General features: G+C 37.8%; 1 pseudogene; it reads left to right on the top strand.

Annotated features, from left to right (window-relative positions):
- The first annotated feature begins 328 nt into the window (after positions 1–328).
- LOC149207139 (ABC transporter B family member 15-like) overlaps positions 329–21,053 on the top strand; it is a 61,638-nt pseudogene continuing 40,913 nt past the window's right edge.

The raw sequence follows: 21,053 nt of genomic DNA, 5'->3' as shown, positions 1-21,053 counted from the left end.
ACCTGAACAATCAGATGACCTTCTAGGACTTTTTTTATTAAGATGTGACCTGAACAATCATGAAAGGCCTTCGCAACGTAATTCATTACAAATTTATTAATAAGTCATTTTGAATCCAATTTTTAATTCTCAATTAACATCACCTGCTCCCAAATTTGATCCTATAGGACTTTTTTATATCAAGATGTGACCTGAGGGGTTAGTGATTAAGGACCGGGATGATGAAAGACCTCTGGTTGCAGATTGCAATTATTATACATAAATAAATTGTTTCGCTGGATGATCCACAAAGGTGAAGGAGTTCCGTGTTTTTACAGCACTAAAGAATATGGCAAGGGAACAAATAGAGATGTCAAATCTAGAAGAACAACCAGACTTGCTTAAACCGCATGATTGTGTAGAAAGCATCTCAATATGGAAACTTTTTAAGTATGCCGATTCATTTGATCTATGGCTAATGGCATTCAACACTGTAGGAGCCATTACAGATGGAATGACCATGCCTTTGATGCGCCTGCTTGTATTAAGCAATTTGATAGACACGGTAGGAAATTTTGGTTCGGTATCCACAGGAGATTTCTGTCGTATTATCAACACGATAATAATCATTTCCTTTACAACAATACTTTGCATAATATTCATATTACATATTGATGAACGTGTCGGTGATGATTACTTGTGCAGTATACTTTACGTCTGCTCTATATATCAATTGTTGCGTTTTTTGTTGCGTTTCTCGGTGGGTATAACATCTTCCTATTTCTTTCACACCTTCTCTAGTTAAATGGTTTTTGATGATCTTATCTATGACTAATGCTTTTCTTTGCTTTCTTTGATCACAGGCTTTCTGTTGGGCGAGGACCAGTGAAAGGCAGGCATCTCGGATGCGTATAAATTATTTGAAAGCCGTATTGAGGCAGGGCAAGGGATTCTTTGATACCCAAAGAACTACCACAACAGAAGTTGTTACCAGTGTTACTAATGATACTCTCATTATACAGGACGTTTTAGTAGAAAAGGTGCGATCCTATTAATCTTTTCTGTCATTTAATTTATCAATGTTCAGACCCTTCATTAAGTTCATTTAATTTATCAACATTTGAACTCTTTACTAAGTTTTCTAATTTTAATACTTCTCTTGGGAGAATGTCCATCCTCAGCTACCCAACTTCATCATGAATACTTCTTTATTCTTCAGTAGTTATTTTGTGGCATTCTACATGACATGGAGACTGGCATTAGCATCATTTCCTTTCGTGATCGTGCTGATCATTCCCGGCATAATGTATGGATTGATTCTGGTGGGGACTTCTCGCAAGTTCACCCAAGCATATAATATAGCCGGTAATATTGCAGAGCAAGCTCTTTTATCCATTAGGACAGTCTTTGCCTTCGTTGGAGAGGTGAGGACAATGGCTAAGTTCTCCGATGCGCTCAATGGGACTGTAAAGCTTAGGCTTAAACAAGGTCTTGTCAAAGGCTTGGCAGTAGGAAGCGGAGGAGTGACCTTCGGTATCTGGGCGTTCAACTCTTGGTATGGTAGCAGATTGGTTATGTATCGTGGCGCTAGCGGAGGAAGGATTTTCGCGGCTTCAAGTTGCATCCTTATAGGTGGCTTGTAAGCGTTCTCGCTCTCTTCATCTCTCTTTCTCATGTACTTCTATAATTGATCCTACAACGCGAAATTTACAACATTTTTGAATTTCAAGAAAAATATCTGAAAGCATTGTTGTGTTTACAGAGCTCTCGGGACTGCCCTTCCCAATATCAGATACTTTTTAGAAGCATGTGTTGCTTGTAAAGATATGGTTGATAGAGACCCGATCATTGATGGGGAAGATGCAAAAGGAGAAATATGAAAGACGTCAGTGGTGAAGTTGAATTTAGAAACGTTGAGTTTGCATATCCATCTTGACCATAATCCAAGATATTTCACAATTTTTGTCTAACCATTCCCGCAAAAAAGACTGTTGCGCTGGTGGGGAGAAGCGGGTCCGGCGAGTCTACGGCTGTGGCGTTGATAGAGAGGTTCTACGATCCCCTGGCTGGAGAGATTTTGCTGGATGGAGTGAACACTAAAATGCTACAATTAAAATGGTTGCATTCTCAAATCAGACTAGTAAGTCAAGAACCTGCACTCTTCATTACATCGATCAAGGAGAACCTCTTGTTCGGAAAAGAGGGAGCCAGCATGGATCAGGTTATCGCTGCCACCAAATCTTCAAACGCTCACGATTTCATCAGTCAACTACCAGATGGTTATGACACACAGGTAAGATTTAGCTTTTTACTCTCATTCTTCATTTCTAAAGTGCAGTCAATTTGAGTTTACTTCTTTTGGGCAATACAGGTGGGTGAACGCGGAGTCCATATGTCAGGAGGGTAGAAGCTATTGGAAGGAACTAATTCCAACTACCCACATTATTACAAAGGCTAGAATTCAACAGAAGCTTTAAATGCAGATTTTAGAATCCATTGAAAAATGGGCAAGCTTCCTGAAGAAGCCACCGCCCCATCGAACTCCAGAACCTTCTCTATCATGTATAAATACCATTTTAATCAGCGAATGAAGGTAGAAGTTCTAAGTTCCAAGTTGTTAAGTTCTGTGTTTCTGAGTTTGAGTCTCTGCTCTCTGATATGGTATCGAAGCAAAGTTAGCTGTGAGAAGATAGAGCTCAGGTGAGCTACTTGGAGGAGGCCGAGTGGTGAATCACTGCATGAGGCCAATTGTAGTGTTGAGTGTTTAAGTGAAGCCCTGGAGATATTGTTGTGCAGAGAGTGTGAGCGCACGCTGGGTGATAGTTCATTGGTGTAAGTTCGAGTGTTGCCTGGTTGAGAGTTGAGAGCTTAAGGCTCTTCTGTGAGAGAGAGTTGTGTGAACTCTTGAGACACCTGTGTTAAGCTTCAAGGGAAGTCTGGGTGCAGTGGAGTGAGTTGTTTTCCTTCTGCAGCTACCATGAACTTGCATGGAGAAGTCATTTAAGAGCATGGAGATGCTTTGTAAGAGATCACTGCGTAGGAGGACTATGTGTGAGTTTCGCTGTAAAGTTGCAATACGTTGCTGTGTGGAAGGGCGATCTGGATGAAGGACCGTGTTGGAACCGTTGTGAGACTTTTGCTACAATTGGAGCTGCTGAGAACATGTAGTCTATGTAAAGTCTGAGTATGTTGAGAACGTGCAGTCTGCATAAAGCCTGAGGAAATCGACTGCACTTGGGATAATTTCCTGCCTGTTGGCTATCAAGTGGGCTTGAAGAAGTTGAGCAGTTCAGGCCGAGGAGTGGAGACACCTATGAAGGTCTCAGGAAACGATATGTGTGTGAAGAGTGGTGGATTGTGTGCCACCTGCGAGCATTGGGTGCATTCTACAACTTCCTGAAGTGTCTGGTATATTGGTAAGGTTGTTTTTGTGCGTTTTGTTTACTGGCTATTGGGAAATCCTTTTGTTTTGTGCTTGCAGCCAAGTGTTTTGGAAATTTATGGTGCGAGCAATGACCAGATAGGCGTTGCGCACTAGGAGAAGAGTTGTGTGCTCCGAAGAAGGACCGTCTTATGCTTTGATGTTTTCATTATAGGTTGTGTGGATTTGAATTATGATTTTCTGCTTGATTGTCTAATCTAATTGCTAATGGGGGCAGCTTATCTGCAGCCATGAGATTGTTGGAGCGTGTTGGTGCTGAAGTTGTAGAATGTGCATGTGTTATTGAATTTCCAGAGTTGGAGAGCTGAGACTGAAGATTAGTGAGGTTGTTTATGCCTGTTGTGAATTTGTTAAGATTTTTGGCCATGCATAGATTCTTGGTGGTGCGCGGTGCCGTGGAGTGGTGTGTGAGGGCGCATAAGAGCGCTGAGTCACCTATGGTAGAGTGATGGGTCAACAGAGGAGACAGTCTCAGAGAGAATTAAAATAGGTGAAGAGAAAGATTGAAATGGAAATAATTGCAGAAGAATATGAAATGCTTCAACCAACAGTAGATCTAAATCAGATAGAAGAATTTGAAGACACTGATGCAATACTAAAACGATTAATGCCAGTTCTGCTAATTTTCTCAGCGAAAATTTTTAAACTTTGTGCAATAAAAATGGAGGGATTGTTTGGTTCAGTAAATTTTTGGCAATTTGTTCAAGGAATTTCCATAAATGCCATTGATAAAAGTAAAGGTGCAGTAGCATTGTTTCTCATCATATCAGCTTTAGATGAAAATATTTTGTCTAATATTTTGTATGAATTTGGTGAAATATGTGATGAAAAAATATTTTGGGATATTCTTGAAATGAAATACAGTATGGAGGGTAGTGAGAAAGCTGAAGTTGATGAAGGAGTTGTTTCTAAAGGTGATTGTGTTGAAAGCATCATAGCTGGGATTAAAGCTGAAATTATGTCTTTAGCTGACAATAGAGTAGTATGTCATATTAAGGAAACACCCTGTGATGCAAAGATTTATGAAGTCAAATTTGATGACAATTATGTATCCCATGATGAGTGGTTAAATAAGATGCATGAAAAACATCTTATTGATGAGTTGTTGTTTGGTGAGAAGAGTTGCCTATCTCCATACACAAATCAAATGCAAGACAACATGTTTGCAGCAACAGAATTGACAAAAGAGGTTGAAGACATGAATCAATCAACTATGTCAGCGAAAAAAAATGAAGGAAGTAAAGCTCTTTCCAAAGAGCACGATGACAAAAATCAATATGGTTATGTTTATGAATCTAATATTGTTTTTGAGTGTGCAGATATTGACAATCAGGAAGAAGCAACAAAACTTGAAGAAATTGCAAGCATTAAGGACAAGTATAAGTCCCAAGAACTTGAATTAGATTACCTTGTTCAGGGTCTTGAATTGCATCCCAATCCGGAAAAGGTTGCTGATGTTAAGTACATAAGAAAGGAGCAGAGGAATTCTTTTAGGAAAGCCAGAAAGGTGAAGATGAAACTGCATCAACAAATGAACAAACATGGAACCTTTAATAAGAAGGCAAAAATGAAATGTTTTGTTGTAAGCCTAGCTGAGACTTAGACCAACAGGCATATCAATTAAGAGTATGTTTGTTATATAGTTGGAATTAAGGGGGAGTGTTGGAAGGAACTAATTCCAACTACCCACATTATTACAGAGGCTAGAATTAAATAGAAGCTTTAAATGCAGATTCTAGAATCCATTGACAAATGGGAAAGCTGCCTGAAGAATCCACCACCCCATCGAACTCCAGAACCTTCTCTATCATGTATAAATACTGGTTTAATCAGTGAATGAAGGTAGAAGTTCTAAGTTCCAAGTTGTTAAGTTCTGTGTTTCTGAGTTTGAGTCTCTGCTCTCTGATAAAAGCAACGTATAGCTATTGCAAGAGTTATGCTCAAGGGTCCTCATCTACTTCTTCTAGACAAGGCCACAAGTGCTCTAGATGCAGAGTCTGAGAAAATCGTTCAGGATGCTCTAGAGAAAGCTTCAGTTGGACACACAACTATTATAGTAGCTCATTGCCTCTCCACCATCCACAACACAGACATGATTGCGGTCGTTCAAAGTGGTCAGGTGATGGAGATAGGTATGCATGAAGATCTAATCTATAAATGCAATGGAGCATACGCTGCTTTGATGAAACTACAACAGGCTGGGGCAGATAAGCCAAATGATAGATTCGAAGGCACTACTATGCTAGACCAGTCTTTGGTAACAAGGAGTTCTAGCATATATACTTAATCGAGTTCGAATGCCTCTGTATCAACCCATTGAGAACTGGTACAGGGAGACAAGCTTCCTTCCACCACTTTGTTCGGTCCACTGTTTCTATTAAATGCCCCAGAATGGAGGCATGCTCTATTGGGATGTTTAGGAGCCTTAGGTTCCGGAGCAGTTCAACCTGTTTTTCCCTTATTACTTGGGACAACTGTATCTGTATTTTTCCTTCAGGGCCATGACCAGATCAAATCTAGTATCGAATATTACTCCATCATGATTGTGGTTGTGGGAGTAATATCGTTTTCAGCAAACATTTTATAGCATTACAATTTTGCAGCTATGGGGGAATATCTTACTAAAAGGGTTTGAGAGCGGATGCTGTCCAAAATCCTTACATTTGAGATTGGGTGGTTCGATAATGAGGAGAATTCTAGTGGAGCTATTTGCTCCAGACTAGCAACAGATGCTAATGTGGCAAGTATATGACCTTAAAGTTTTAATATTTCCAATAAAATTGCGAATTATGTTACAGTATTCTAATTATTCGAATATGCAATTTGTGATACAGGTGAGATCTCTGGTCAGAGATCGTATATCATTACTTGTAGTAACTTCAGTAGCTGTTGCAATAGCCTTCTCGATGGCTTTGATAATAGCATGGCATCTTGTAGTTGTAGTAATCGTAGTGCAACCCATTATTGTATTATGTTTCTACAGAAGGGTTCTCCTCAAGGCCATGTATCAAAAGGCTATAAAAGCTCAAGATCAAGGTAGTCAACTCGCAACAGAGGTTGTGGCTAACCATCACACTATTAGTGCCTTCTCCTTACAGGAGAAGATCCTCTCTCTTCGAAAGGAGTCAAGAAGAACATCGCAGAGAGATTATTAAACAATCTTTGTTTGCGGGATTCGCTCTTGGAACATCGCAATGCATCACCCTATGCAGTACAACTTTGAACTTTTGGTATGGAGGACAACTTGTATCAAAAGGACAAATCACATCTGAAGCTTTTTTCCAAATTTTCTTCATTCTGATAACAACAGGAAAAGGTATAGCAGAAGCAAGAACTATGAGCAGCGACATTGCTAAAGGATTCGATGCAGTCAAATCTGTGTTTTGGATACTAGATAGAGAAAGCCACATAAACCCAGACGATGAGAGAGGCGAGAAAGCAGATATGATAAAAGGAAACGTGGAGCTGAGAAACGTGGAATTCGCTTATCCATCTCGTTCAGGTGTTATGATCTTCACGAACTTCTGGTTGAGGATAAAAGCAGGCAAAAGCATGGCTCTGGTAGGACAAAGCGGATCCGGAAAATCGACTATCATTGGATTAGTTGAAAGGTTTTATGATCCCCTAAAAGGATTAGTGAATATCGATGGCAGTGACATTAGGAGGTTCAATTTGAAGAGTTTGAGGAATCACATAGCTCTGGTAGGTCAAGAGCCCACGTTGTTTGGAGGGAGCATTCCAGACAAAATTCTCTGTTGAAATACTACTTTCAAATGCAGCACCAATTAAAACAGCAAATCGAAACTAGATTTTTCCTTACATGGTGCAGATTTTGTTTTCCGGGATCAAGGACATCAAACATTTAAGAACACAAAAATCATGGCAAAGTTGGTAAAAAGGTAAACACCAGGTTTTATTACGGATATGGAGAATGTACTGCAACATCCAGAAATTTTAGGAATTAGACTTATTTGTCTGCCCCTCCATACCTTGTTTTAATTTCTAGTCTTGTCATAAAATTTTAACTAGTTTTTTTTTTTTACAGTACATGTAATGTTTTTTGTTGTTGAATAGCAGCGGGAAAGAAAAAAAGAGAGTTTTTGTTTTTTACACACAGCAGTGCAGAGACAGTGTGTTAATTTTTAGCAGAAACAGAGAGTTTTGTAATGCACAACAGTGCAAACACAGTAGTGTCAATTTGCAGGCAGAGACAGAGTGAAATCTTTGGAAGTGCATCTGAAGCGTTCCTACTGTAATCCCTTTGTTATAGGAAGATTTTTTTTTGTGACAGTCAGTATTGTTAATGAATACAAAGTTTTTTCTGTGCGTTGCTGAAACTCTGTCTTTAGCAAATAGTTTCTCGGCGTCAAAAACAGAGTGCTGCTGAAACTCCAGTTTCAGCGTTGCTGAAACACCGTTGCTGAAACCCTGTTGACAAAACTCTGTTGCTAAAACATTGTATTCAGCAAACGATTTTTAGTTTCCTGTGTTAAAAACAGAGCGTTAAAAACAGAGCATTATTCACTATTTGTCTGTTCTGGAATTATCAGAAATTCCCAACATGGTATCAGAGCTTGTCCAGGCTTTTTGAAGGTGTCAAAGAAGCTGAAGGAAGGATTTCTTGCTGCAGCAGCTTCTCCAGCAGAGTGAAGACTCAGTCAAGAAAGAATCCAAGGTATACAGTCAGTTATTTTAAATACACAGTCAAGTATTTTGGAGCATAGTTAAGAGTGCAAGAATGGTTGGAGCCAGCACTAGCATGGGTATTTGTAATACTTAGCTCCCACAATTTAATGGGAAAAACTATGACTATTGGGAAATAACTATGAGAGCTTTGCTTGCCTTGCAAGACTTATGGGAATTTGTTGAGTATGGTTTTGAAGAACCAGCAAATGAAGATGAGTTTAATAATTTGACTCAAGCAGAGAAAGAACTGTTAAAGAGCAATAAGAAGAAGGATTCTAAAGCCCTCTACTTTTTGTATCAAACAATGCATGAGAGTGTGTTTCCAAGGATAGCAGCAGCCAAGACATCCAAAGAAGCATGGAAAACTCTCAAGATAGTCTATCAAGGCATGGAGAAAGTGAAGACAACAAAACTACAGTTACTGAGGAGAGATTTTGAGACTCTTTGCATGAAGGAGTCAGATAACATTGACTCATTCTCCAAACATGTGATTGGTGTGGTCATACAGATAAGATCTCATGGAGATATTCTTGAAGAAAGGAGGATTGTGGAGAAACTATTGAGGATCCTACCCTCAAGGTTCAATGTGATTGTCACCACCATAGAAGAGACAAAGGATCTCACAAACTTCTCAGTTGATGAACTACATGCATCGCTGAAAACACATGAGTAGAGATTGAGTAGGAATGAAAACTCATCTCTGGAACATGCCTTTAACACTCAGATGTTCTTTGGAAGAGGAAGAGGTCAAGGTAGAAGAAACAATAGAGGAAAAGGAAGAAGCCAAAACAAAGGTGGAAGAAACAGTCCAGCAAATGCTCAAGGAAGAGGTAGCAATCCAAATCAGAACCAAGGCCAAGGCAGCAGCCAACAAAGTGGACAACATCATGCTCAAGGAAAAAGGTATGATAAATCCAATGTCCAATGTCACTATTGTAAAAAATATGGGCATTATGCAAATGAATGTAGGAATAAGCAGCATGATATGAATAATAGAACTAGTGCAAATTTCACTAGAGAAAATATCAGCCAAGATAATTTGTTTTTAGCCTGTAATATGGCTGAAGAAAAGAGTGAAGATGTATGGTTTCTAGACTCCGGCTGCAGTAACCATATGACAGGAAACATAGCCCTATTTTCTATGTTAGATCAGAATGTGAAGTCACAAGTCACACTAGGGACTGATAGTAAAGTTTCCGTTATGGGAAAAGGAGAAGTAAATGTCTTAACAAAGAAAGGTGAAAAGAAAACCATATCGGATGTTTATTATGTTCCTGGAATGAAATTTAACCTTATAAGTATTGGACAGCTTATTAAAAAAGGGTACAATGTTTTCTTTGTGGATGATGTATGCACCATCATGGATAAAACACCCAGCAAACAACGTATTGCTGAAGTGAAGATGACAAGGAATAGGATGTTTGCTCTCAGAATGAAAGCAGATTTAAAAAATGTAGAAGAAATAGCAGCAGTGACACAAGAGGCTTTCCAAAGCGAACCAAAAGATGAAAATTGGTTGTGGCACTTCAGATTTGGACATCTCAACTTTGGAGGTCTTAACTTGTTGAGTAGAAAAGGAATGGTAAGAGGATTACCATTGATAGAGAAACCAGACAGGCTTTGTGAAGGCTGTATCTTGGGGAAACAACACAGAGAAAGTTTTCCATCTGGGAAAAGCATAAGGGCAAAAACACCCTTAGAGATTGTGCACTCAGATTTATGTGGACTGATGAAAACTCCATCACTTGCAGGCAACCACTATATTCTAACATTTATTGATGATTTTACTAGAAAAACTTGGGTTTATTTCCTGAAGAACAAAAGTGAAGTGTTTGAAAGATTCTGCAATTTCAAAGCACTTGTAGAAAACCAAAGCGGGCTGCATATCAAAGTTCTAAGAATTGATAGAGGAGGTGAGTATATCTCCAAGTCATTTCTACGTTTTTGTAGAGAAAATGGAATTCATAAGCAGTTTACCACTAGGTACACTCCGCAGCAAAATGGAGTTGTCGAAATAAAGAATAGGACAATCATGGATATGACGAGGAGTATGTTAAAGGAAAAGCATTTGCCAAATGATTATTGGGCTAAAGCTGTACACTGTGCAGCGTACATTTTGAATAGATTCAGTACAAAAGCAGTCATGAACAGAGTGCCGGAAGAAGCATGGAGTGGGACAAAGCAAAGAGTCACCCACATGAAAGTTTTTGGATGTGTGGCTTATGCACACATTCCAGATCAACTAAGGAAGAAGTTGGACAGCAAAGGCGAGAAATGTATTTTCATTGGATACAGTGAGGAATCCAAAGCTTATAGGTTGTATAACCCATCCACCAAGAAGCTTATTGTGAGTAGAGATGTTCAGTTCATTGAGGAGGAAGCTTGGGATGGAAGCATAGAGAAAACAGTGAATGTTAAAAACTCTTTGTCTCATGATGAAGATGAGGAGGAGATGGCTGAAATACATCCCCAAACAGCGGCACCAACACAAGGGAAGTAAGAGACACCCTTGCAGAGAAATGAAAGTGCTTCTCCAAGCACACCACAAGGAGGAAATTCAAGTGCTTCTTCAAGCACTTGTACACCAAATGAAAGAGGTAAGAAGTTTAGAAATTTAAGTGACATTTATGAACAAGAGGCAGCAAATGAAGGTATGAACTCTTTGTTTGCTTTATATTGTCATGTTGATGACCCTGTTCATTTCAAAGAAGCAATTAAGGATAGGAAATGGATAGAAGCTATGGATGAGGAGATCAAAGCCATAGAAAGAAACAAGACATGTGATTTAGATGAACTACCAAAAGGAAAGGAAGTCATTGGAGTTAAATGGGTCTACAAGACCAAGAGTAATGCTGAAGGCAAAATAGAAAGACACAAGGCAAGGCTGGTTGTCAAAGGATATAAGCAGCAGTATGGGAGAGGCTATAAGGAAACTTTTGCACCAGTTGCTAGAATGGAAACCGTGAGAGCAGTGCTGTCCATAGCAGCACAAAACAAGTGGAAAGTTTAGCAGATGGACGTGAAGTCAGCATTCCTAAATGGAGTATTAATGGAAGAGGTTTACATTGAACAACCTCTAGGCTATGAAAAGAAAGGCCAAGAGCACAAAGTGTGCAGATTGAAGAAATCTCTTTATGGGCTGAAGCAAGCACCAAGAGCGTGGTACAGTAGGATAGATTCCTATCTACTGGAAAATGGATTTGAAAAGTGTGAGGGAGAACCCTCCCTCTACATCAAAGAAAAGGATGGTAAATTACTAATTGTTGTGTTATATGTTGATGATGTTATTTTCACAGGTAATGATGATTAGCTTATTGAAAATTTCAAAACAGCCATGAAAGAAGAATTTGAAATGATTGACATGGGTTTGCTGAGATACTTCTTAGGAATAGAAGTAGAACAAAATGGAAATGGGATTTTTATTTCACAAGAAAAATATGTTAATGAAGTGTTGGAAAGATTTAATATGTAGGAGAGCAAAGCAGCAATCATTCCCACAGTGATGGGATTGAAACTCAGCAAAGAGGACAGCAGCAAGAATTTTGATCCTAGTTTGTACAAGAGCATAGTTGGCAGCCTCATGTATTTGACTGCAACTAGGCTGGACATAATGCACGCCGTTAGTCTAATTTCCAGATTCATGGAGAGGCCAAAAGAAGCACATTGGCAGGCAGCAAAAAGAATTCTGAGGTATGTTAAAGGTACTAAAATGTTTGGCATTTTATATACTACTTCAGAATGTTCAGATTTAATTGGATACACTGATAGTGATTGGGTTGGAAGTGTAGATGATCGGAAACACACATCCGGTTATGTTTTTCACATGGGTTCAGGAGCCATTTCATGGGCTTCTAAAAAACATCCTAATGTAGCATTGTCTACAGTAGAGGCAGAATATGTGGCGACTACAGCAACAACGTGTCAAGCAATTTGGATGAGAAGGATGTTAAGGAGTTTATGCCAAGAGCAATAAAAAGGAACTGTGATTTTTTGTGACAATAGCTCAGCTATTGCATTATCCAAGAATTTTGTGTTTCATAAGAGAACGAAACACATTTACACAAAGTTTCATTACATCAGGGAATTGGTAAACAATGGAGAAATTGTTTTACAACACTGCAGAACTGAGGAGCAGGTTGCAGATATTCTTACCAAACCATTGGGATAGAAAGTTTTGAGTCTTTGAGGAAGTGTTTGGGTATGACTGATAACCCAGCAGTTGAAATTGAAGGGGAGTGTTGAAATACTACTTTCAACTACAACACCAATTAAAACAGCAAATCAAAACTAGATTTTTCCTTACATGGTGCAGATTTTGTTTTCCGGGATCAAGTACATCAAAAATTTAAGAACACAAAAATCATGGCAGAGTTGGTAAAAAAGCAAACACCAGGTTTTATTGCGGACATGGAGAATTTACTGCAACATCCAGAAATTTCAGGAATTTGACTTATTTGTCTGCCCCTCCATACCTTGTTTTAATTTCTAGTCTTGTCATAAAATTTTAAGTAGTTTTTTTTTTTTTTACAGTACATGTAATGTTTTTTTGTTGTTGAATATGCAATGTAATGTAATACGCAGCAGCGGGAAAGAAAAAAAGAGAGTTTTTTTTTTTACACATAGCAGTGCAGAGACAGTGTGTTAATTTTTAGCAGAAACAGAGTTTTGTAATGCACAGCAGTGTCAATTTGCAGGCAGAGACAGAGTGAAATCTTTGGAAGTGTATCTGAAGCATTCCTACTGTAATCCCTCTGTTAGAGGAAGTTTTTTTTTTGTGACAGTCAGTATTGTTAATGAATACAAAGCTTTTTCTGTGCATTGCTGAAACTCTGTCTTTAGCAAATAGTTTCTCGGCGCCAAAAACAAAGTGTTGCTGAAACTCCAGTTTCAGCGTTGCTGAAACACTGTTGCTAAAACTCTGTTGACGAAACTATGTTGCTGAAACACTATATTCAGTGAACAATTTTTAGTTTCCTGTGTTAAAAGCAGAGTGTTAAAAATAGAGCATTATTCTTTGTTTGTTTGTTCTGGAATTATCAGAAATTCCTAACACTACGGAAAAGAGAATGCAAGCAAGGTGGAGATTATCGAAGTTGCAAAGCCTGCAAATGCTCATGACTTCATCAGGTAAATACTACAAATTTTCAATTGAAATGGAATGTTTATGCAATAATACATATATTCAATCAGTTGTGATTAAGCAGATTATTTCTGGAATAAATTAGGACAGACTAAACATGGCAGTGATTTAAATTGGATTTGTTTAGCTCTTTGGAGAAGGGATACGAAAAAAATTGTGGTGACAGAGGAGTGCAATTATCGGGAGGGCAAAAGCAACGCATTGCTATAGCGAGGGCGATCATAAAGAATCCGAGCATATTACTGTTGGACGAGGCCACCAGTGCACTGGACAACCAATCGGAGAAGATGGTTCAAGAGGTTGTGGACAGAATAATGGTGGGAAGAACGAGTATTGTGCTAGCTCATAGACTGACAACCATTCAAAATGCAGATTCGATTGCTGTGATTGAAGATGGGAAAGTGATTGAGCAGGGAAGTCATTCGTATTTGATGAGCAAAGGAAAAGGCAATCCATGTTACTCTCTCGTCAGTATCTAGCTAGGCTACCCCTAGATTCTAACCTCCCTCACTCAAATGGTCAAAAGTATTCTGTCGTGATCCATGTCCTAAATCTTTCTAAACGCCTTTAGCCAAATTTTGAAGTTGAATTTTCATTTCTTCGTTATTTGTCCACGCCCTAAATCATTCAAAATGTCGTCAGCCAAATTTGGAATTTGTAGTGTCATCTGTATGATGTTTGGTTGTTTAACGTTAATGTCATAATTATACGTTTTAAAGAATCATCCAAATTATAATAAAATCAGTTGGCTTCTTGCACGGAATGTCGACATGACTCGGAATTGCAAGTGAAAACGATGGAATATATTTGCTCAATAGTTTCTCTTTATTTAAAAATAAATTATGCTTTATCACACCTTAACGTATTTGTCAACTTAGTCTTTTTCTTTTTAATGTCCTTGTCACCTTGAATCTATTTCATCAAAATCGGCGTCCTTATCTCCTTCGAGCACATGTAGTTGTTGTCGTTGGATCATCTTTACTCTTGAGTATGGCAGTATCCTTTCAATTAACCTAAAATAGATTCCATTAATCCTTGAAATCAACGGAGACAATTAACTCATTCAGTATCTGATGTAGTATTTTTATAATACTGTGAAATCGGAGGAGAAAATCAAAGCTCATGCAATGTTTAATGGAACCAGAAGAAAGTGAATTTAAAAAATAAAATGTAAATAGCGTATGCATGGGCATACGCTAGCTAATTATACAATGTTTTTGAAAAAAAATGTTTTTATGCATTCATTTAGTAGATCTTGAATTAAGATGGACGTTAAGATAAATATATACTAGTTTAATTATTAATTAATTATAATTATATTTACAATTATTAATTTTGTGTTTTTATTTTATTTTATTTTTAATTTAATTAATTTTGTTCTATTTTGATTGAGTCAAAATGTTAAGTAAAATATTACAATATCTCTACCATACTAGATTGAGAGCGCTTCTTGGCACAATGACATCAAAACCAAAGATGTTATAAGTTCAAAAAAATATGTAGGATAAGGGGTCATAGGAACTTGCCTTTGATTATCAATGAAAAACATGATAAAATATCCTTAATATTTAAAATGATAAGTAAGTCTACAAAATCTTCAATCCTAAAAAGGAAAGACGAGTAGAGTTGCAAAATCTATAGTACCAAAAATGAAAAACAAGAAGGATAGGACAAAGGCTCAACAATTTGACACAAAACCTAGTATAGAGCCCTTAAAAACAAGGCCATTTTTTTACTTGAAAATTGATATAAATTTGAAATTGCAATAGAGACCAAATTAGCATCTCCCATCCTTTTTTAGAGAATTTATTACACAAAAATATGTAATGATAACATAGAATGATCAAATTTATACAATATATCTTTACTTTTTAGCTAATTTTGTATTAAAATATCAAATATTTACATTATATATGTTAGTTTTAATGTCTCCTATATGCCACCTTGTAAAGAAGACCAAAGACAATAAAATATATACTCAATGGCTAACAAAATTAGCTTCAACTAAATATCCAAAACTTGAGAATTCCAAAAGATAGTTTTTCCCCACCATGGGAAACCAAAAACATAAACCAAAATGGGAAGCATTTAGAGACTGAGGAGTTCGAGACAATAGAAAAAGACAGTAAACATAAACTCTAAACATAACAAATTAATAGCCTAGATGGGCTAGCATGAAGATCAAGAACTGAAATGATAAAATATAGGGCACATGAACATTAGTAGGGTAATGAAGTATTGAGGCTAATGGGTTGTTCCTAAGCGTAGCATAAGATCTCTGAGCTCATCTAGTTTGTGCATTAAGTTGACCTGAGTTTGTCTCCAATTAACTAGAATCTTCCTTGTAACATGGCATTACAATTCTATTGTATCAAGATAGTGATTTTAGCGACCCCAATAGTTGCGTGTATGCGAAACCCGAGGGGCTATGTCAGCCATGACTTCTGAATTTAGAGTGATTAATCGTCCTTCTCAAACTTCCTCTTCCATGAGATGGATTTCCTCATGAATGTGTGGAGGTAGATGTGCATGGTAGTTAAGGGTTAAAGATTTAGCTCTCAGTTTTCCCCGAGAGCCCCCTAAAGCACCACTACCACCACTTCCATATTGGCAACAAGCTTGCTGACGAGTCATGGCTACTAAAGGAAACAAGTTGTCATAGAGACTAGGACAAAAATGAGAGGGAATCTGCAAGAGGCCACTGTGAAAGAGAGAGGCCTTGATAACTTCCTAGGAATGTTGTATCAATGACGAGCTCGGTGTCAAGCCTTCAACATAAAATAAAAGCTGCAAAGATAGGAGGGAAAGTCAGTGAAGTAGATGGAAGGAAACACGCCAAGTAATCAAACAAAACTCATAGTGCATGGCCGTCAAGGGCAACACTAGGTAGAGGTGTCGAAGGATTAACCAAAGCTCTAACTAGTGGCATGGGATGAAGAACAGGGTGGAATGAATTCAATTCATGTATATGAATAGACAAAATGTGCCAAGGTATCTCTACCATTCTCCTTAGAAAGCAAGATCCCATAAATTCACCACAAAGTGGTGGCATGTGTAAAAATAAATAAATAAAAAACCTGTCAAATCCACAAAGATATAAAACTGGTCTTGACACCCCATCAAAATAAACTTATACAATACAATAAATTAAAATGAAGTAACCAGCAAAGTGTTAAAATGCAATGTTCTGTATTAAATAAAATGAAACCCACTGGTTAGCTCTACGAAAGAGAGTCTGAACCAAGAGAGTATGGCTCTGCAGAACACTCTACATTGTCCATGTACATCACACATTATATAGTAATCATAGATTTAGGGAAGTTAGAACCATAACCTAAGAAATAGAAACTAATTCCTATCCTGAGGTCTCGTGAACCAACTCACTATTCTAAGATATTCTCCATTATCTCTAACACTCCCCCTTAATGGAGAAGGGGTTCACAAATATGCCTAACATCTCCCTAAACATTTCAAACTTAATCCTGCCAAGAGGCTTAGTGAAAATGTCTGCAACATTATCACATGTATTACAATATACCAAATGGATTTCTTTTGATTGCACTTTCTCCTTGACAAAGTGGAATTGTGTATCAATGTGTTTAGTGTTTTTGTGAAACAATGGATTATTAGTAAGTTTGATTGAACTCTGATTGTCACATTTGATTGTTGTTGCTTCTTTTTGTTCTTCCTCGACATCCTGGAGAAGTCTCCGCAACCAAACTGCCTCACACGTTGCTACGCACATGGCTTGATACTCTGCTTCCGCTGAAGACAAGGAAACTGTGTTCTGTTTCTCGATGCTCCATGTAATCACCCCAGATCCAATGTTGAATGCATAGCCCATTATGGATTTGCGGTCGTCTACATTTCTAGCCCAGTCTAAATCTGTAAATCCTGTCAATCTAACATCAGAGGAATCGATATAAATAATACCATAATCTACAATACCTTGTAGATACCTCAAAACGAATTTCGCTGCATTCCAATGACTTTCAAGTGGCTTGGACATGTATTGACTTATCACACTGACTGCATAAGCCAAATCTGGTCTAGTATCAATTGGTTAGGTAGATTAGGCTCCCAACCAGCTGTTTGTAAAGTGTTGCATCTGCCTCTTTAGAGCCATCCTCACTTTGCAGTTTGATGTTTTGCTGTAGTGGTACTGTTACAAGCTTACACTGATCCATCCTGAATATTTCTAGTAGACCTTTGACATACTTACCCTGAGACAAAAATGTTTGTCCTGAATCTCTCCAGATCTCAAGACCCAAATAGTATCTTAATTCACCAAGGTGTTTCATTTCGAACACTTGTGACATTTGTTACTTGATTTCTTTGATTAGAGAAATAACATCACATGTAATAATTAAATCATCTACATACAAAGAAATCAACACTATGCACCCTTGCTCATCTTGCATGGTATACAGATTAGGGTCGTTTTTACTTCTATTGTAGCCAAATTGCAAAAAAATGAATCAATATTTTCATACCAAGACCTGGGTGCTTGCTTTAGTCCATAAAGAGATTTCTTTAATCTACAGACTAAATTTTCTTTCCCTTTCTAGAAAAACCCCTCAGGTTGCTCTAAATAAACCTCCTCTTTCAATTCTCCATTTAAAAATGCAAACTTCACATCTAGTTGGTGAATCATCCAATGCTTCTTAGTAGATAAAGCAATCAACATTCTCATGGTATTTAGTTTAACTACAGGGGAAAAGGTTTCTTCATAGTCTATGCCTTCTTTTTGTGAATACCCCTTCGCTACCAATCTATCTTTTAATTTTTCTATGGTTCTATCTGCATTAATTTTTGGTTTATATAACCATTTACAACCTATGATTTGTTTCCATCTAGGAAGTTCAAATAGTTCCCAAGTGTTGTTCGTGATTATAGATTCATATTCCTGTTCCATAGCTGTTTTCCATTCACTACATTCATTTTCTTCCTTATAACTAGAAGGTTCAACAACATTCATCATACTAGTTATAAAAGCATTTTCCCTATATCTTACAGGCATTTGAGCTTTCCTACCTGATCTCCTAAGTGGTGGGGTAGCTTCAAACCTTGTCTGATCATCATTTTCTTTTTCTTCTTGCTGCTGTTACTGCTGTATCTGCTATTGTTCATCTTTTGCCTTTGTATGCTGTTGATCCTGATTGTTTATTGTTTCTTCGCTTTCTTCCACCAAGAACAAAATATCCCATTCCTCATTGTGCTTATCAGATTCTTCATGATCCTGCTCATGGAATATGACATCTCTACTAACAAAAATCTTGTGAGTAGAGGGATTAAATAATCTATAAGCTTTATATTGTGAACAATACCCTATAAAGGTACATCTGATGGCTTTTGAATCTAGTTTTCTTCTATCTTCCTTTGGAATATGGGCAAATGCTTTAGACCCAAATACTCTTAAATGTTTTACTGCAGGCTTAAATCCATATAATGCTTCATAAGGAGTTTTAAACTCAAGACTCTTTGTAGGACTCCTATTTTTCAAATAAACTGCAGTATTCAATGCTTCAGCCCAAAAACCATTCGAAAGATTCTTACCTTTCAACATGCTTCTAGCACATTCCACCAATGTTCTGTTCTTTCTTTCCGTTACTCCATTCTACTGAGGAGTATGGGTACTGTGAATTGTTGTAATATCCCATGGTATTTACAATACTTGATAAGCTCATCCTTCCTGTATTCTCCCCCTTGATCAAAGCGGAGAATTTTTATATGCTTCCTTGTTTTCTTTTCAATCATGTTTCTGAACTACTTAAAGTATTCAAATGTGTGAATCTTCTTACTCAAAAAATATACCCAAGAAAACTTTGTGCAGTCATCAATAAACAATAAAAATACAGTGCACCTCCTAATGATTTTGTTTGCATGGGTCCACAAATATCTATGTGCACTAATTCAAGTATATCTCTCTGTTTCTTCTCTACTCGAACATGGAATTCTTCTCTATGCATCTTTCCTAATGTACAGGAATCACAATCATTATGCACTTGTTTTAACATAGGAAGATCTCTTACCATTTCCTTTTTCTGAAGTAACAACAAATCATTGTAGTTGATATGACCAAATCTATGATGCCACAGCTCTTCTGTAGTGAAACCCACTGCTGTTAAATCTTGAACTGGTGCTGGTCTTACATCCAATTTGTACAAACCTCTTGTTCGAATTACTGCAATAGTTTTCATGCCATCTAGCAGATCTTGATCTGTAATCATGGATAATGAAATCAAGTTCTTTGTTACACCGGGCACATACATGACATTATGAATTTTTCTTACAGTACCATTAGGTAAAATGATAGAAACTTTCCCACACCCTTTGATCTGATGACTTCTATCATCACCTAGGTAGATTTGTGCTCCATTGTTGATTTCTTTAAAATCTTCGAACCATTGCTTGCTCCCTGTCATATGTGTTGATGCTCCCGAATCTACATACCATATGTCTGCATCAACATTCTCATCAAAGTCTATCATGAACAATCTGAATTTTTGCTCATGATTATCATGCGCGAGATGACCTGCATGTCGTTTCTGCCTCTTTTGTTCTTCATGATATTTATTCTTCCTGCACTCCTTAGCTATATGACCAAGTTTTCTGTAATAAAAACATTTAATTACAGAGTTGTTTCTATTCGGATTCATACCTTGGGTCGAATTTGGTCTTTTCTGTGAGCTTTCTCCATTTTTCTATTGCGGATTTCCTTTTCCTTTGAAGAAGTTATTTTTTGCCATCAATGCAAGATTGACACTCTGGGGCTTCAGAGTCGATCTTCTTTCTTCTTCTTGCATTAGTATTCCTGTCAGTTCTTCAAACTTCAGGATTTTCTCTCTCGCATTTATCCCAATGATGAACATTTGGTAGTCATCGGTCACACCATTCATGGTAATAGTTACAAGATCTGTATCTGCAACTGTATCACCAATGTCTAACAATTTGTTCTTCAGATCTTTGATCCTCGCTATGAAGGTAGCAACTGTTTCATTCTCCTCCATCTTCAGGGATAAGATCTTGCTCTTTAGGAACATAAGGTGATTTGTATTCCTAATTTCATACAGATCCTTCAAAATTCCCCAAATTTCGCTTGCTGATTTACATTCTCTGATATGTGGTATGATGCAGTCTCTCACTGACATCTTCAGCAACATCCTTGCTCTACCATCTTGCTTCTCCCTGTCTGGGACTGATGTTGATCTAGCTGCTGGGTTCTACTAATTCCCATTTGTAATCATCCAAGCACTCTACACTTTTAGCAGAGTCTGCATCTTGAATTTCCAATTCGCATAATTGGAGCCATCGAGCTTGTTATGCTCATTCAAGCATGCTTCAAACATTTGATTATTCATGTTGGCGATTAAAAAAAATTTGATAGGTAAAAAAAAAATGTTATATTTACCCCAAATCTGTGTCAAAGACAGAAATCGTTGATCTCCAATATCGTTTGATCTTGCAGCACACACGCAGATCACCGTGGCTTCCTTCACGGCCTCTACCACGACCTCCTTGGAAAACCTCAGCCTTCTGTCGGCAGCTATTGCCAGGACGCAGCCTTCCCTCAGCCTCCATGCTGTCCCTCTCTTGTTTGCACAATCGACGCAAGTTAGCACCATAGACTCACGAAGGTCTTCGCGACTGTACACTCCAGATCTGTGACGGTTGACAAAATAAAAATACGCAATGTGCTACAGTGGGATCGGCACGATTAGCCCTCCGATCCACGCGACGATTTCACCTCAGTCACGCCTATCAAATCCTCCACTCAGCGTACAGGTTCCTCAGCCTTGATGCTCT

This window comes from Pinus tabuliformis, chromosome 1_2 (genome assembly GCF_031772625.1).
Source record: "Pinus tabuliformis cultivar Carrire ecotype Pingquan chromosome 1_2, CPIR1, whole genome shotgun sequence".
In the NCBI taxonomy this organism is placed as follows: domain Eukaryota; kingdom Viridiplantae; phylum Streptophyta; class Pinopsida; order Pinales; family Pinaceae; genus Pinus; species Pinus tabuliformis.
Note: the sequence above shows the minus strand (reverse complement) of the source record. Positions and strands in the feature narration are given on the sequence as shown.